The sequence below is a fragment of the Vipera ursinii genome (genome assembly GCF_947247035.1).
Source record: "Vipera ursinii genome assembly, chromosome: 1".
Classification (NCBI taxonomy): domain Eukaryota; kingdom Metazoa; phylum Chordata; class Lepidosauria; order Squamata; family Viperidae; genus Vipera; species Vipera ursinii.
In genome coordinates, this window is record NC_139512.1 from 245,978,212 (window position 1) to 245,994,203 (window position 15,992).

The window sequence follows — 15,992 nt, forward strand, 5'->3', positions numbered from 1 at the left end:
TAGGAGGGCTTTTGGAAAAGAAATAGAGCCAATGACTAATTAATATGTTGTGTCCAACATAACATAGTCATCTTACTGGAAGCAGCACTAATACTGTCTGTGTCTTTTAAACACTTATTTCTGGTTCTACATGAAATTGATAGTTAATCACCTTTCAAGTGCACAGCAGGCACTTATTGCATAGGGAAAACATGGATAATGGAAAGTTTATAAAATCTCTGTCAATCTCGACTCTATATGAAAAATGATTCATTATAATGGGCCACAAGTGACAGAATGCCTCAGAATGGAAGCCTGTAATTAACTTTGCTTCATGTTTTATTGATAGCATTTGCTATTTTCTGCGACCAGCAGTCATACATCTTGTAGAATGTGGCACCTTCTGGATATACACTGCACTTGAGCAAACTTTTCATGAAAGAAGTCTCACCAAATTCTTTGGAACGACTAAATTTCTCAACGGATAAGATATATGGCTTGATAAGATATATGCAGCCTAAAACTGAAGCAAGCATCTTTTGGGGTGGTCGGTTAGTATTTAACAGCTAATTTAAGCTATTCATTAATCCTCCCACCCTTACCGCTGATGTTTTAACATTTGCAAATGACTTTTAGAGTAATTACCTCCAAAGCCTAACCTAAAATGTTGGGGTACACAGATTGTGTAGCTGGTGTTGATACAGTGAGGAAGTTAACGGAGTAAAAATTAAACAAAATATATCCTTTAAATATTTAGGGTTCTCAAACATATCATACTCTTTCCTTTTCACAGATAAGAGAAAGCCAAACAGCAAAATACTGGGAATTCAAGGAGCTGCATTCCAGACACTGTGCAACTGGGACAAGCTTTTTATAAGTACCTGTAGTTGCTATTAAATCTAGCCAAGTATCTTTTATTTTAAATAACAATGTTTTTTTTTTAATTTTAATTCCATTTATATCCCGCCCTTCTCCGAAGACTCAGGGCGGCTTACAAGCTTAGCAGTAGCCAAGGCCCTTTCCCTAGGCCCATGCAGAAATCCATCAAGTTTTATGTAGAGAACCCACAGATTAATTTAAGGTTCCTTTGCTGTATCCCAGGATCATGACTATTCTCAGGAAAACCATGGGCTTCCTTTGTCTTCTGCCATTTGAGAAATCACTGTCTGAATTCTGGTGCAACCTGAAAAAAATCATTCCACAGGTGCCAAAATAGAATATAATGAGAGAGGGGGGAAGAGAGGGAGACGGAGGGAGGGAGGGAGAGATGTGATATTGACACTAGGCATCATGCATTCAGGGCTTCCTGTGTCCAGGACAAGAACGAAAACACCACCTAAGAGCAGAGGTAGGCAGGGCCAGGAGTATAGCCCTCTTTCCCATTACAAACCAATACAACATGCATAATTATTAACTGATTTTATTTTATTTCTATCCTTCCTTACTTCCAAGAGCTCACAGCAGCTTTCATATCCACATAACAACAACGCTGTGAGGTAATTGAACTGAGGGAAGGCAGTTGCCTCAAACTCTTCAAAGTTTCCCTGGCTAAGGGTGGACGTGAACTTAAGTTTCTCGAGTTCTGGTCCAGTATCTTAGCATTAAGCCACACCAGCAATCTATAGGAGTTTATCTTTGACTTGATACCCTAGGACAGTGTTTCTCAATCTTGGCAGCTATAAGTTTTATGTACTTCAACTCCCAGAATTCTCCAGCCAGCATAATCAGGCTGGTGGCTTCTGCTTCCTTCTTCTGGGAGAAGCATGTGGTAGTGGCTGTTTGTTGTGTGGTGGTGATGTCATGTGGTGTTATCATGACTTTGGGTCTATCATTCCTTACCGCGGAGGCCGAGCCAAGATGGCGGCGTCTGAGGCGACGGGAAGATACAGGAGCACGATGACCAAAAGCAAGGATCCCTCCGGCCTGCTCATCTCCGTCATCAGAATGGATTTGGTGATCACATGAAGTGCTAATACCACTTTACAATGCCTTGGTAAGGCCACACTTGGAATCCTGCATCCAGTTTTGGTCACCACAATGTAAAAAGGATGTTGAGACTCTAGAAGGAGTGCAGAGAAGAGCAACAAAGAGGATCAGGGGATAAAGAGGATAAAACATATGAAGAACGGTGGCTGGAATTGGGTAGGTCCAGTTTAATGAAGAGAAGCATGAGGAGGGACATGATAGCAGTCTTCCAGTATCTCAGGGGCTGCCCCAAAGAAGAGGCAATCAAGCTATTCTCCAATTGATTTTAAAAAAAACAAAACTATCGCCAAAATTGAACATTTTAACAACAGAATAATCAGAGAAGCCATTGAGATAGAAAAACGCCCCCACAGCATAAACAAACGAGATGATACCTCTTGCCTACCAACCATTTGGAAACCCGCCTTGATTGACAGACGAGTCCCAACCACCAAGAATGATAGACCCAAAGTCATGATAACACCACATGACATCACCACCACACAACAAACAGCCACTACCACATGCTTCTCCCAGAAGAAGGAAGCAGAAGCCACCAGCCTGATGATGATGGATGGGATTCCGTCGAAACGTGTGTGGCATGGGGGGGGTGTCCTTTCAGGACAGCAGATAAAAGAAAAATAACAAAAGGCACATAGGATCACAGAGCAAGCTTTCTAGACATGATTGTGAAAGCAGAAATATGCTTCAAAGAAAAAGTTAATTTTCTGCATTTTTTCACCTTAAAGCTCTTAATCTCCCAATTAATCTCAACTTGAATTGCTAGGGCAACATGTAGCCAATCACCCATGAATCCTTAGGTGGTTCACAGTCTCTCAAAAGAAGGGCTGCCAAACTGCAACATTTAATATGTCAAAAGGAAAATTCTTTAGCTAATAAATACTCTCATTCAGTGAAGTTGATTACCTTAAACAAGGTCTATCTAAATTAAATCACATAAACTTTAGCCTTCTTTTTTTCTAGCCCTATCCATATTTGGAGCATACTCACTGTTGTACCATTGGAAGGCAAGTGTGATCCTCAGGTAAGCAGCCCTGATATAATTAATTCACACTATTCTTATGTCTTGACAAGCCCACTGTCCACCATTTCCCCATAGAAAGGCATTATCTTTTAAAGTAGGGTTTTTAATCTCATTTTAGAGGGCTAAATGCATTAGTCTGTGACAGCAACAAACAATGAAGTTGCTACCCCAGATTTACTCAATATTATCAGGAACACCATCTTATTTGATTCTCCACTGCATAGAAAGGGAGAGGAAATGAAGTTTTGTACAAATAACATTGGAAATTTTTGGTTGGATACTATTTGGGGAGCTGTGAGAAAATCACCCACTGAGTTTCATCTGCTGTTAAATTCTGATTTGGAAGATCAATAGGAGGAAAAATCTAAGAGCATCAAATTGTGGAAGTCTAGTCCACAAGGTGGGGGCTTAACAAAGAGTGAAAGGAGGATGCTATACTGCTCAAAAAAATAAAGGGAACACTTAAACAACACAATGTACTGTATTTAATAGTAGTGTTCTGTACCAGCCTGCTACCGGCCTTGCAGAAAAGGCAACCCCTTTATAAACGGCAAGACGCTGGAATACGTCTGCCAAATTTATTACAAAAACAAACAAAACACATACCAAGATACAGGAGCTTTGAAACACTATCGGAGCAGTTGCTTTCAGCAAACCAGCCCTCCCCAAACATTCCCTTTATAAAGAGTTCAGGGCGTGGCCTCTCTTTGCCTCCTTCCGAGAAGCCCCACAGCCTTCCTCTGCTTGCTCCTACTTGACTGCCTCCTGCGTCGGGCGTCCTTGAACAGGGCCAGCTGTGGGTCATCTTCATCCACACTGTCAGGCTCACACAGCTGGGTCTCCATGGTGACAAGTGGGAGGGGCCTGCCTGAGGGCTATCATCAGCAAGATCTTCAACACCCCCCTCCTCCTCTGAGTCGTCATCTGACCCAACTGCCGAACCCACAGGCTGACCCTGAATCACAACAAGTAGGATGTCTTATCTTGTGTTCCCTTTATTTTTTTGAGCAGTATATATCAACACCTATACCAAAACAAATTAAAGTGATCAAATTTGCACACGTGGAGGGTTTGTTGGATTGTTTTCTTGTATACTGGACTTTAGAAATACACCGTGTTTTCAAGGCAACTGTTCACTCAATAGTTCAATGTCATTTTAATTACTCTCCTATGGCGTGTTATCTGATTCATGCATCAATGTGCTGATTGTTAATTATGCAAGTAAAAGCTGTAATAAGTTCCAAACTTTTTCTTACGTGGCTACCCCCAAGAGGGAGAGAAATTGTCTCTTACAGGTTTCCTTGCTGGCAGAAGATTTGGCAACAGGCTCAATGAGAATAACTTATAGAGGAGCTGAAAGAGTTTCTGTCTGAGAAGATCCTGTAGTAGGGAATTAGCTCTCAGACACAGGATTGGGTCTTGTGTTATAATTTTTATATGTACAATACAAGTGACAAGTGTTTCTACAATTCACTCAACTTTAGTCTTTCTAGTAGCTTTTGTCCTTTCTCCTCCTTCCCCCCAATAAAGTGATAGTGATATTCAGTGCTAGGTAGCAGCTGCAGCAGCTGAGGTAAACAGAACAGACAAAATGGTGGTTGAGGCACTGGGTCCAAAGCCTTATCTCTCTCTCTCTCTCTCTCTCACACACACACACACACACACACACACACACACACACACACACGGCAGGGCTTTAACTGCGATGTCGCCACCTCCCTCTGCCTGATTGACATGACCCTGTGGATACCATTAAAGCCGGTGTAGATTCACCTGGAGTTGTCATCGCTAAATAAAAGAACTACTTCTCAGTTTTTTTGTTATTAAGACTTCTATGGATTTTTGAGTCACCCCTTTTTATTGCTTCTTGGCTGTTTAGTTGACTCACAATCGCCACAGAGACTGACATGGTAGTAGGAAGTACCAAGTTGTTCATTCTTTAAATAAATCTGAAGTTTACCCTCAAGCAAAGTCACCACAGCTTTAATTCTTCTGCTTCTCTCTCCTCAGATACTAATTTAGACTATTTGCGTCAGTGCACTAGGCAATTTATATTCCATATCCTTCTTACTCTTTGCATGAAATATCTCTGTTGGAATTCCTGTTTATTCCTCATTTCAGTTGTTACCTTTGTTTTTGGAAACAGCAGGCTTCAGTTAATTAAAACAAATTTGAATACAGATACATTTACTAAATAGAAAACATTAGCAAATTGAAGCAATCTTTCTTAGCAGCAAGATTCTGAAATCTTATTAATAAAGTTGGACAAATAATAATCTACATATACAGCCTTATATTCAGGTAATTATGAAAAAAGGAGGAGGAGGAGAAGAAGAAGCAAAATGAACTTTTATTATTGTCACATATTGCTAGGTCACAACATGCAGGTTAGGGGTTAACACAAGAAAATTGGACGTGGCAAATTAACACGGGAAAAACAATTGTATGGCAATATAATTATATTCCAAGATCTATGTTCATTCTAATTTATAGTAATGCAATCATTAATGAAAACAAGTTCTTGCTTTATGTTTCCTATTCATAATGCTGTGAGAAGTCAATGATTCCATGCCTATAAAATGCTAGATCATAAATGATGTAATTCTTAATAGGTCAAGGATATTCTCAGCATGTATTGTCAGGTTTGAAAGAGGTACACAGTTGATCAAATTGGGTCAAATATAAATAAGATAGAGTTAACAAGGGTATCACACATCTAATTCAAATTTGTCCAGAGAATTAAAATTAACTAGGGAATATTACTGACCTTACTGTATTAATTTTAAAATGCCACATTTATTGTTGAAAGCAGTAATCATGGATGAAATTTCAAGATGACAATATTTTCCTACTTAGAAACACATATTTTAGCTGTGGAACGGGATGGAATGGTTTATTTCAGTTAAGAATATGTTAGTGGTATTTCAAGTAATCTCTGAATGGCTTTTTATTTTCATCTGGTATTTTAATGGTAAATTTTATATTGAGTGCATTGTCCTGATTTTATTAGTTTGAGTTCACATACTAATGTGCTAGGGAACAATAAAGAACATTTATGTATTATGGGTGATATATTTAGTCAATTGTGGTTACACATAATGATACTGGATTTTTCTATTTTTGTTTTTGATACCTTCAATTCAGTATTGATTCCTGGCAACTAGCTGAGCAAATCCCTGGTATGATTTTTAAAGTGGTTTTCCATTGCCTCCATAAGATTTAGAGAGAGTGACTGGCCCAAAATCACCCAGCTGACTTTGTACTTAAGGTAGTTCTAGAACTCACAATCTCCCAGTTTCTAGCCTCCGATCACTACATAAGACAAGTTCTCTACAGTCAAGCTAGTACCATCTTACTCTAACTCCTTCCCCACTCCAGGATCTCTTCCCAAATTATGGTTTGATAATTTTATGCAAGAGACTATTAAAATGTTGCACACCAGCATTTCTGAAATGGGGTCATCTGGAACCTTAAGATTCTACAAGAGGTCGCTAGGGATTTTGCAAGAGATCATGACTGAAAAGAAGTAAACAGATTTTAAAAAAAAAACAAAACTTAGTGCACCATGCAATGTTAGCATTAAATGTGGTGTGAACTTTTATGCACTACAACCAGCTACCAGCTGTCACTTTGCTGTTGTTGTCAATATAATAAAACATGGATGGTGTAGATTAGCAGTAGATTTTGTTGTGAAGTTTTCATACTTTTGCTATTTTTACGTAAGGTTGCTTGAGATACGAAAATTATTTCAAGAATTCAAGAGTCAAATAGTTGAGGTAGCTAATTATACAGACTTCACTTAGAACAGATAGATACAAATATTACATTATGTTACCATGTATAGGGTTCTCTATGATTTCCACCATCCCCCTCTGAAGAGGGAAGAATTGTTTATTTGTAATTTATGCAGCTCTGTAATTAAAATCTGTATCTCTCTGCTCTGAGATCTTAAGTGAACATGGAAAACCCCTTGAATATCAGGAATATCCGTAAGATTATCTGGAACACTACACATCCTCTACATGACCTGTTTTCCTTGTTACCTTCTGGGAGGAGGTTTCATGGTATCCATAGTAGAACATCCAGATTCAGCCATAGTTTCATTCCATACAGCATTAACCTTGTGAATTCTTAACCTTCCTCCTTCCATTATATATTCAAGATGGACAGTATTTAATATTTTATTGTTATGTATATGTAGGGATGTGCATCTATACATATGTTGTATATAGTATGTTTAGGTGTGTGTCATGTATGTGTTTCATTTTGAGAGCGAGCAAATTAGTGTTGACTCCTGACAGTTGCCTGGACAAGTCTCCACAGGGGTTTTAGAAAATTTTGGAAGGGTTGAGAGAGAATGATTAGCCCATGGTCATCCATCTGGCTTTAATCACTAAGGTGGGACTAGAACTCACAGTCTCCTAGTTTCTAGCCTGGTGTCCTACCCACTATACCAAACAATGATAGCAAATTCATTGCTCCCATTAATCATTTTATCTTCCCTAATTAATGAAAAGCAAACAAAATGCATTTCCTAAGTAACATCTGTGGAGAGAGGTTATCATTCATGTCCCTATTCTACATGAAGCTTTGTAACTGTCTCAACTGAATAATACTAAAATAGGATTGTGTTCAATAGTGACTACTATATATTGGAGCAATGTTTTTTTTCTCTTTTTATTCAGAGAAATACAGAAACTAGGCCTCAGTTCTGGAAGCTCATATGTCCTGTCAAAATGGTGTTTTTTATTTTATAATTTCATTTGTTTACTTCTGTTTTTATTTTCAGGTCTTATCAATAATCGATAAGCAATATGAATACTGCAGAACATATTTGACTCATTAACAAATGCAGCACAGAATGCTCACTGTTTACAGGGCTACGGGGAACCATTCTCGCCTAATACAAATATTGTAACATTAAATACAACAATATTACTATATTATACTATTAAAATATAAAAATATTATTATGAACATCCCCCATATTATTTCTTTTTTAAAAACAAAAATAACTGCTTGGAGTGATCTTTCCAGAAGCCCTTTCTATTGATGGTTATGTTGGGTTGATGTACACAGCCACAATTTCACTAAAGTGAACCAGCTCTTTGTCACTAATGATTTCTTAGGGAATTCCATACTTTGCAAGAACTGCTCTAGGCTGTAATCACTGAAGTACAGGTAGTACTCGTTTAGTGATCATTCAAAGTTACAAAAGCACTGAAAAAATGTGACTTATGATCGTTTTTTACAGTTACGACTGTTGCAGCATCCCTGTAATCATGTGATCAAAAGCCAGATGCTTGGCAACTGGTTCATACTTATGACCATTGCTGTATCCCAAGGTCATGTGATCACCTTTTGCCACTTCTGACAAGCAAAGTCAGTGGGGAAGTCAGATTCCCCTTAACAACCAGGTTACTAACTTTATCAACTGCTGTGATTCGCTTAACAACTCAAGCAAGGAAGGTGGTAAAATGGGGCAAAACTCACTTAACAAATGCCTCACTTAACAACAGAAATGTTGGGCTACATTGTGGTCATAAGTCGAGGACTACCTGTACTTGCAAAGTATGGAATATAAAAAGACAAAATCTCAATTGCAAAGAAACTGTTAGAACTAGAGCTGAATTGTGTGTGGGAGAAAAAATAGTGCCAACATCTTGCATACCTTCTACAGAAGTAGGTAATATTGCACACTCAAACTATTGCCATCATTAACACTTTTAAGCAGGTGAAGCAGTTTGTACTGACACATTTTGATTGACCTATAGCCAGATCAGGATGGCTCGTGCCCACTACTTACACTTTTCAATGCCTAATTGACTTTTATGGATTTTTAGCAGCCTGTCTTGCCAGAGGCTCTTGAAAATGACCACTTTCTATTGAAAGTGAAAATATCTTGAAAATAACCACTTTTCTAATATAGCCTTCCAACCTTTCTCATGTGCTGATATTGCAACTGCAGTATGGTAAGGAAATTCCATGTCTCAATGTGTCATAGTCTGAGGGTGTCTGAAGGTGGCATAATCAGTTTTGAAGGTGACTGTCAAGCCCCAGGCTATGATGCAGGAAGCGGGATTCACAGATTTCAATAAGAAGTTTTAATGTAAGAACTGAGGGTAAGATATAGCATTTTGGAAACTGCAATAGGAACCTCTAGCCTGCATTTATTAGTAAATCCATAAACATAGAATGTCTTTCAACATCTCTTGTCATCTCTTCTTCTGGTGCTTCATGTAGCCTGGCCTAAGTGAATATTTATGAGATAAAGTACTAATGAACTCTTCTCCTATCTATTAACTATTAATATGTGACGTGCCCCTCATTACTTGCCCAGCCTTCCCACTCACAATGATCAACACCATTGCACCATTTATTATTGGAGTGGCATTGATACCATCATGAATAAATGCCATTTTTTTTATTTTGCAACATTAACATTTCCAACGGTAGCCTTATGCAGTACCACGTTAAGTGAGGTGGCCCACATCCCAGGCAATGAGGAGGGAACAACAGATGGTGGTTATGCTATTTATTATGGTATGCTATTGCTATTGTAAAGGAAATATCTCGTGACCTTTTCTTTGTCTCAGTGGCAAAATTAATTTGTCTGGCACTGAGTATAATTTTGAGTGGAAATATCAGGCAGAAAAGTGTCTTAGTCTGATCTCAATCTACTTTATAATTTTGCAATGTACTACACTGAACCATTTCATATTTGGGGTCAAGAAGAGACATACATCTTTCTTGATGTGTAGACGGCATGTTTTAGACATAGCTGTAGATCCCTAGAATATACATCTGTGTGCTTAGTTATATGGTTCTATCTTTAGTGTGTGTGTGTGTGTGTGTGTGTGTGTGTGTGTGTATACACATACACACATACATATATATACAAATATACACACACACATATATAGATACACACATACATATATATACATATATATATATACATATATACACACATATACATATACATACACACACACACACACACACACACATATATATATATATATTTTAATCTTTGGTCATTCGGGTTTTTTCCCGCGTAGAGTTGAAGCATTCTGGGATTCCGTCGAAACGTTGTAGGAGCAACGTTTCGACGGAATCCCAGAATGCTTCTCCCAGAAGAAGGAAGCTGAAGCCACCTGTTGTGACTCAGGGCCAGCCTGTGGGTCCGACAGCCGGGTCCGATGTATCGGAGGACTCAGATGTGGGGGAGGAGGGAAACGAACCGGCTGATGATGATTTGGAGGCTTTGCAGAGTCCTCAGCCGGGGACCTCTTCTCAGCTGTGTGAGCCCGAGAGTGCGGAGGATGATGACCCACAGCTGGCCCTGTTCAAGGACGCCCGACGCAGGAGGCAGACGAGCAGGGACAAACAAAGAAAGGCTATGGGACTCCTCGGGAAGAGGCACAGGGAGACCACGCCCTGAGCTCTCTATAAAAGAAGTGTTTGGGGAGGGGCTGGTTGCTGAAAGCAACTTTTCCGCTTGAGAAGACAAGCTCTTGTGTTTTTGTTAACTGCGTAATTAAATCTTGGCAGAAGCCTTTTAGCCTTGGACGCTTTCCAGACTCTTTTTTTGATTAGGGGTGCGAGAAGAGGGCTGGTTCAGAACACCACCAGCCTGAGGATGACGGATGGGATTCCATCGAAACGTTGCTCCTACACCTTCAACTCTACGCAGGAAAAAACCCGAATGACCAAAGATCCACATACAAACACCCGCGAAAACCTCAGAAAACACACACACACACACACACACACACACACACACACACACACACACACATATATATATATATATATATATATATATATATTGCTTTGGGGGTTATATGAAGAAATGGAGACATAATTGTGTCGAGGCCAGTCCTACATGGTAATAAGATATATCAAAATACTGAGCATTTGAGATAGAAAGCGTGAGAGATAGCAAAAAAAAAAGAATGTTATATGATGGAAAAATATAAGGACTTGTTATGTTTATTTTGGAGACATTACACACTCGATTATTACTTTAAAATCATAACTTTGCCTAGGCAATTGTTTTCTCATTATCTACATTAAAATAATAAAGCATTTAAACTCAGTTTCCGAGAATCAAAAGTATGTTTCCAAAATGATTTATATTTTCTTTTCTGATCCAAAATAATGTTTGCTAATTTGAAGGAAGGAATAGGGAGTCCCTAGTTTCAGTTGTTCATAATATAGGAGTAACAAATGTCTTGACCCTGGTGTTAAACATAAAATTTCAGGAGGAAAGCTGCCTCTTTTTCCTCTCTGATCATTGCCATGGAGGCCCAGTTAATTCTGACATCCGTGTTCCATCTCCATCCAACCAGTGAATAATGTAAGTTGCCCTTTTTCTCTTCCTCATGAAACTCAGGCTACTGAGGTCATTTTTCAAATGAGCTTTCTTCTCACAATTGATTTTCAGCTATTCTTCAGTTGGCAACTATTAAGAAAGAACCTTTTTTCCCAGTGATGTTAGTCACATCAGGGCCTGTAAGTGACAGTTGGCTCTATAGGGACTCAGAATAGGTGAGGCAGCAGTTCATAGAGTTGACATCAATTTTTCTTGATGTGACTGTCTTCAACCTGACAGAAACTATGGTTAAAAGTGTTGACACCTAGAAAATATGCCAGGCCAGCAAAAAAAAAGGGCAATATCAGGCTGTGGCCCAAGAGATCTACCACATTTTTTATATTTTATATAGATCCATTCAACAGTGTTTATAATATCACATTAAAATTTGTAGTATAATACATAGATAAAATTATCTAGGTTTTTTTGAAATCTCAAAATGTATTGTCTCCAATTTATTCCAGAGGAAGTACTGGTCAAATGGATGTTTCCAAACAACTAACTTAAAATTAAGTTGAACAACAAATATACTTTTTAATTGTTTTGTTGAACTATCATTAACAAACAATATCACATAACTATATTAATATAAATCTAAAATAGATATATAGAAAATATGTATAGAAAATACATATAACCCTCTACTTCAGTGTAAAGAAAGAGACAAATACTGCAATACTTCTAGTTAAAAATGCAAACAATAGCAAGATTTGGAATAAATCAGGATAATTTAAATTACATTAGTCCTTCAGTATGATGATTGCCCAGATCACTCTCTGTTTGTTTCTTTGATTATTCAATTTATTATCATCAACTAAATAATGCAAAAGGAAAAGGAAAATGTGCCTTACAAGTGGAGTATAATATAAAAGCCAAACAGAAAGGAAAAAGGAACTATTTTATTTTTAAATTCAGAAACAAAATATTTATGTTGTTGGATTAGAATCTGATTTCTGATCTAGAAATCACTGTAACAGAATTTGGCCACTGCCAAGGGAATAGAGTTAGTGATCAATAGTTCAATATAAAAACAATCTGTATGTCCTGGGACATCTATTAAAGTGTGATTATACCTATTTTCAATATCTAAATGTCTATAAAAAAGGAAATATAAAAAAAATGACTTAAGGATTTGACCTTTATAAGGGATTCTTTTGAATTTTCTTTTCAGACAGTAGTGGACAAGATACTATACCAAGCCAGAGTGAATATTTCTATTTCTGTATGAAATACATACAAATTCCACATTAGGCAGATAGCAAAATTAAAGAGAAATACTTGGTGCTGATAATATATTGATGCCTGAGGTAGTTTAAACTCCTGAAGATTGCCTAAATGAGTACCTGCAGTTTTCTTAGTGGATTATTTTCAGAAGTTATTTGCCATTGTCTTGTCCCAAAGGAGCAATCATGACCAGGATGACAGAGAATCTCCATTTGCCATTTCCTTCTTCCTAGGGCTTAGAGAGAATGACTGGCCCAAAGTCACCCAGCTGGCTTTATGCCTAAAATCTCTCCATTTCTACTTTCTCTTGGTTTGTAGTTTGGTGCCTAAACTGAAGCATAAACTGGCTTTTAATTTAATATAAATATTGCAATATTAGCAAATTAATTTTGAGAAGATTGTCGGGAATGTTTTGTTTACAAAATCACTTGAAATCAGATTATATAATATAGTAGGAGCTATGGTGGCACAGTGGTTAGAATGCAGTATTTTAGGCTCTACCCACAGCCAGGAGTTTGATGCTGACCAGCTACAAGTTGACTCAGCCTTCCATCCTTCCAAGCCCAATAAAATGAGGACCTAGATGTTGGGGAAAATATGTTGACATTGTAAACTTCCCAGAGAGTGCTGTAAAACACTATAACCCCGAAGGTGCTTTTTCATGAGGCAACTGAACTGTCTTGTTTTCTTTGAAGACATTTCACTTCTCATCCAAGAAGCTTCTTCAGCTCTAACTGGATGGTGGGGAATGGAAGAATTTATATTCCTTGCAGACAGCTGGTCATTTGCGTTCTTTCAGAGAGTCTTTGAGGCCATTTGGAGGTTTACCTGTATCACTTGGGTAGTGCAAATGTATCTGGAACCTTCTTTTGCTGCAGGATGTTTTCTGCCCTGTGTCCCTTCACTGCTGAAGACAGGCGTAGGTGCCAGGGATGAGACCATGCCACCTGCATCCCAAACTGAAGCACAAATGGCTTATTCAATCTGCAATGCCCTCTGGAAATCCATTCATATGCCCTCATCATTCAAAGGGTGCTCATCCCAAAAGGCATAGCCAAATGCCCATGGAGATTGACAGTCATCCAGGTCATGGTCGTCCCAAAGGTGCCTTTCCAAGAGGCAGCTGGACTCCCCTCTCTCTCCTTTAAGACATCTCGCCTCTCATTCAAGAAGCCCCCTCAGCTCCAACTGGACAGTGGGGAATGGAAAGATCTACATTCCTCTGCACTAACCCTGAGGACAGAGGTAAACTGCAAATGGCCTCAATGACTCTCTAAAAGAATGCAAATGACCAGCTGTCTGCAAGGAATATAAATCCTTCCATTCCTCACCATCCAGTCAGAGCTGAAAAAGCTTCTTGAATGAGAAGTGAAATGTCTTCAAAGGAAAAACAGGACGATCCAGTTGCCTCCTGAAAAAGAACCTTTGGGACAACCATGAGCTGGATAACTGAAAATCTCCATATCTCATTTGCTATTGCCAAATGAGTCAAACAAGTAGGAGACAACTAACGTCTCCTTTTTTCTAGAGTCTTCCTTGAATAGTTAAATATGGCTTCTCCGAAGTATATCACAAGCAAGAGTAATCAGAGTAGTCCCTATGGAGAAAAAAAATCAAAATTCGCAGCTAGTCAAAATCTTTAATGAGAATTAACCAAAATTAACACACATATGAACAGTCAAAAAGAGCAGTCTTTTAAATTTTTCTAAAGCAAACTTAGCTTATAATTCTGATTGGATTGCTCTAAAGTTGGGCATGAAGTCATAGATTAAGAAGCAATAGACTAGGAAGCAGAGTTATACAAGAAATGAACCCTTTTCATTGATGAAGGGCACTTGCCAATTCTCATGTGAAATTGAGTTTTAAATGAAATCTCGAGTTCTATATCAAAGAATCAGTTACAGACTTGGAAGGAAATTTCCAAGTACGCTTGTAGTTTCTATTCAGTTCTGATCTGTCCTGGTTATATTTTTTGCTATATTATGTAAGGTATTTTTCACATGTTCAGTTGCATGAGCTCTGTATTAATAATCACCCTGCAATTATAGGCTGTAGTGTCAAATTGTTGAACATATTGCACAGCCTGTCTTTTTGTCTTCTATTTATTTTTTCAGTTTTAACAAAAATGTGTATCTGATGACATTGATGTCTGATTTAATAGAATGGAAGCAAAGGATAAAACTGAAACATTTCCTGTAAGGAATGCAGGGAGAAAACTAAGAAAATCTCCGGATTGTGACAGGGTAGAAATGTGAACAATAAATAAAACGGGGAGATGTATAAGGAATGAGGGGGAAAACTGTCCACAGGGTAAAAAATAAGAAAAGTTAAGAAAAATAAAATGATCAGAATATATTAAGAGTTTTGCAATAGTTCAGCTTCAGTTGGAAGAGATGTTTCAGAAGGACTTCAGGACCTGTGATACGTAAAAGCAGCCATATCTCTTTTTCAGAATCACATAGATATTATGTAGTGCAGGACTACTTCACTAGTAACGCCTTTCAGACATTATTGCACTATACTTTGGTTTCCCTGTGTCAGCTGTAGAAAGCTATAGTATATTCCTTCGCAATGAGAGTGTAGGCATAAAATTTGAAATCCCTGCCTTATTCTAGCAATTATACACTGCATCTTGCAACAGTGATTTAACTCAGGATATACAAAGCATCGATAAAAAAAAAAAGAAACCTGCCATAGGATCATTAGAGTTCCTGCAGTGGAAACTATTTTTTTGTGGTTCTATAAAGTGTATCAACTTATTTTTAAAAATGAGTGTTGAAACCATGGCACAATTATTATGTCCAGGACCGATGACCAGCAAGGAACATCAAAGCTTGGTCAATCAAAACATGAACTAAAGGATCATTTTCTCCTATTTCAAGAAATAAAGTCTCTGTTGAGCTACTTATCTTGTTGTATATAGAATAACTTTAGTATCAGAGGTTTGAAACTAAAAAAAACTGAAATCCTTATAGGCATTTGGGAAGGAAGGAAGGAAGGAAGGAAGGAAGGAAGGAAGGAAGGGAGGGAGGGAGGGAGGGAGGGAGGGAGGGAGGGAGGGAGGGAGGGAGGGAGAGAGAAACAGAGAGAGAGAAGGGGAGGGAGAGGGAAAGGTTAAGTTATCCAGAAAATAAAATAATGAAGTCTTTTGACTTCAAGCTGCAGTGGTGCTAGAATGACAATATGAATGAAATAAAACTTTTATATATAGCAGTCCCTGGGTTAAAAATGTCCAAGCCCAGACACAAACAGGTTGTCTGTTACTAAAAATAGTAGGCAGTTTTGTCTGTCCTTGAGCTAAAGAAGCACTAAAGCTCTACATTTTTTTATATACAGCCTATTTTCAATGGTTTCTGAAAGCATTGCATGGTTTCAGAGCTTCATCGGCTGGAAGAAGGACAA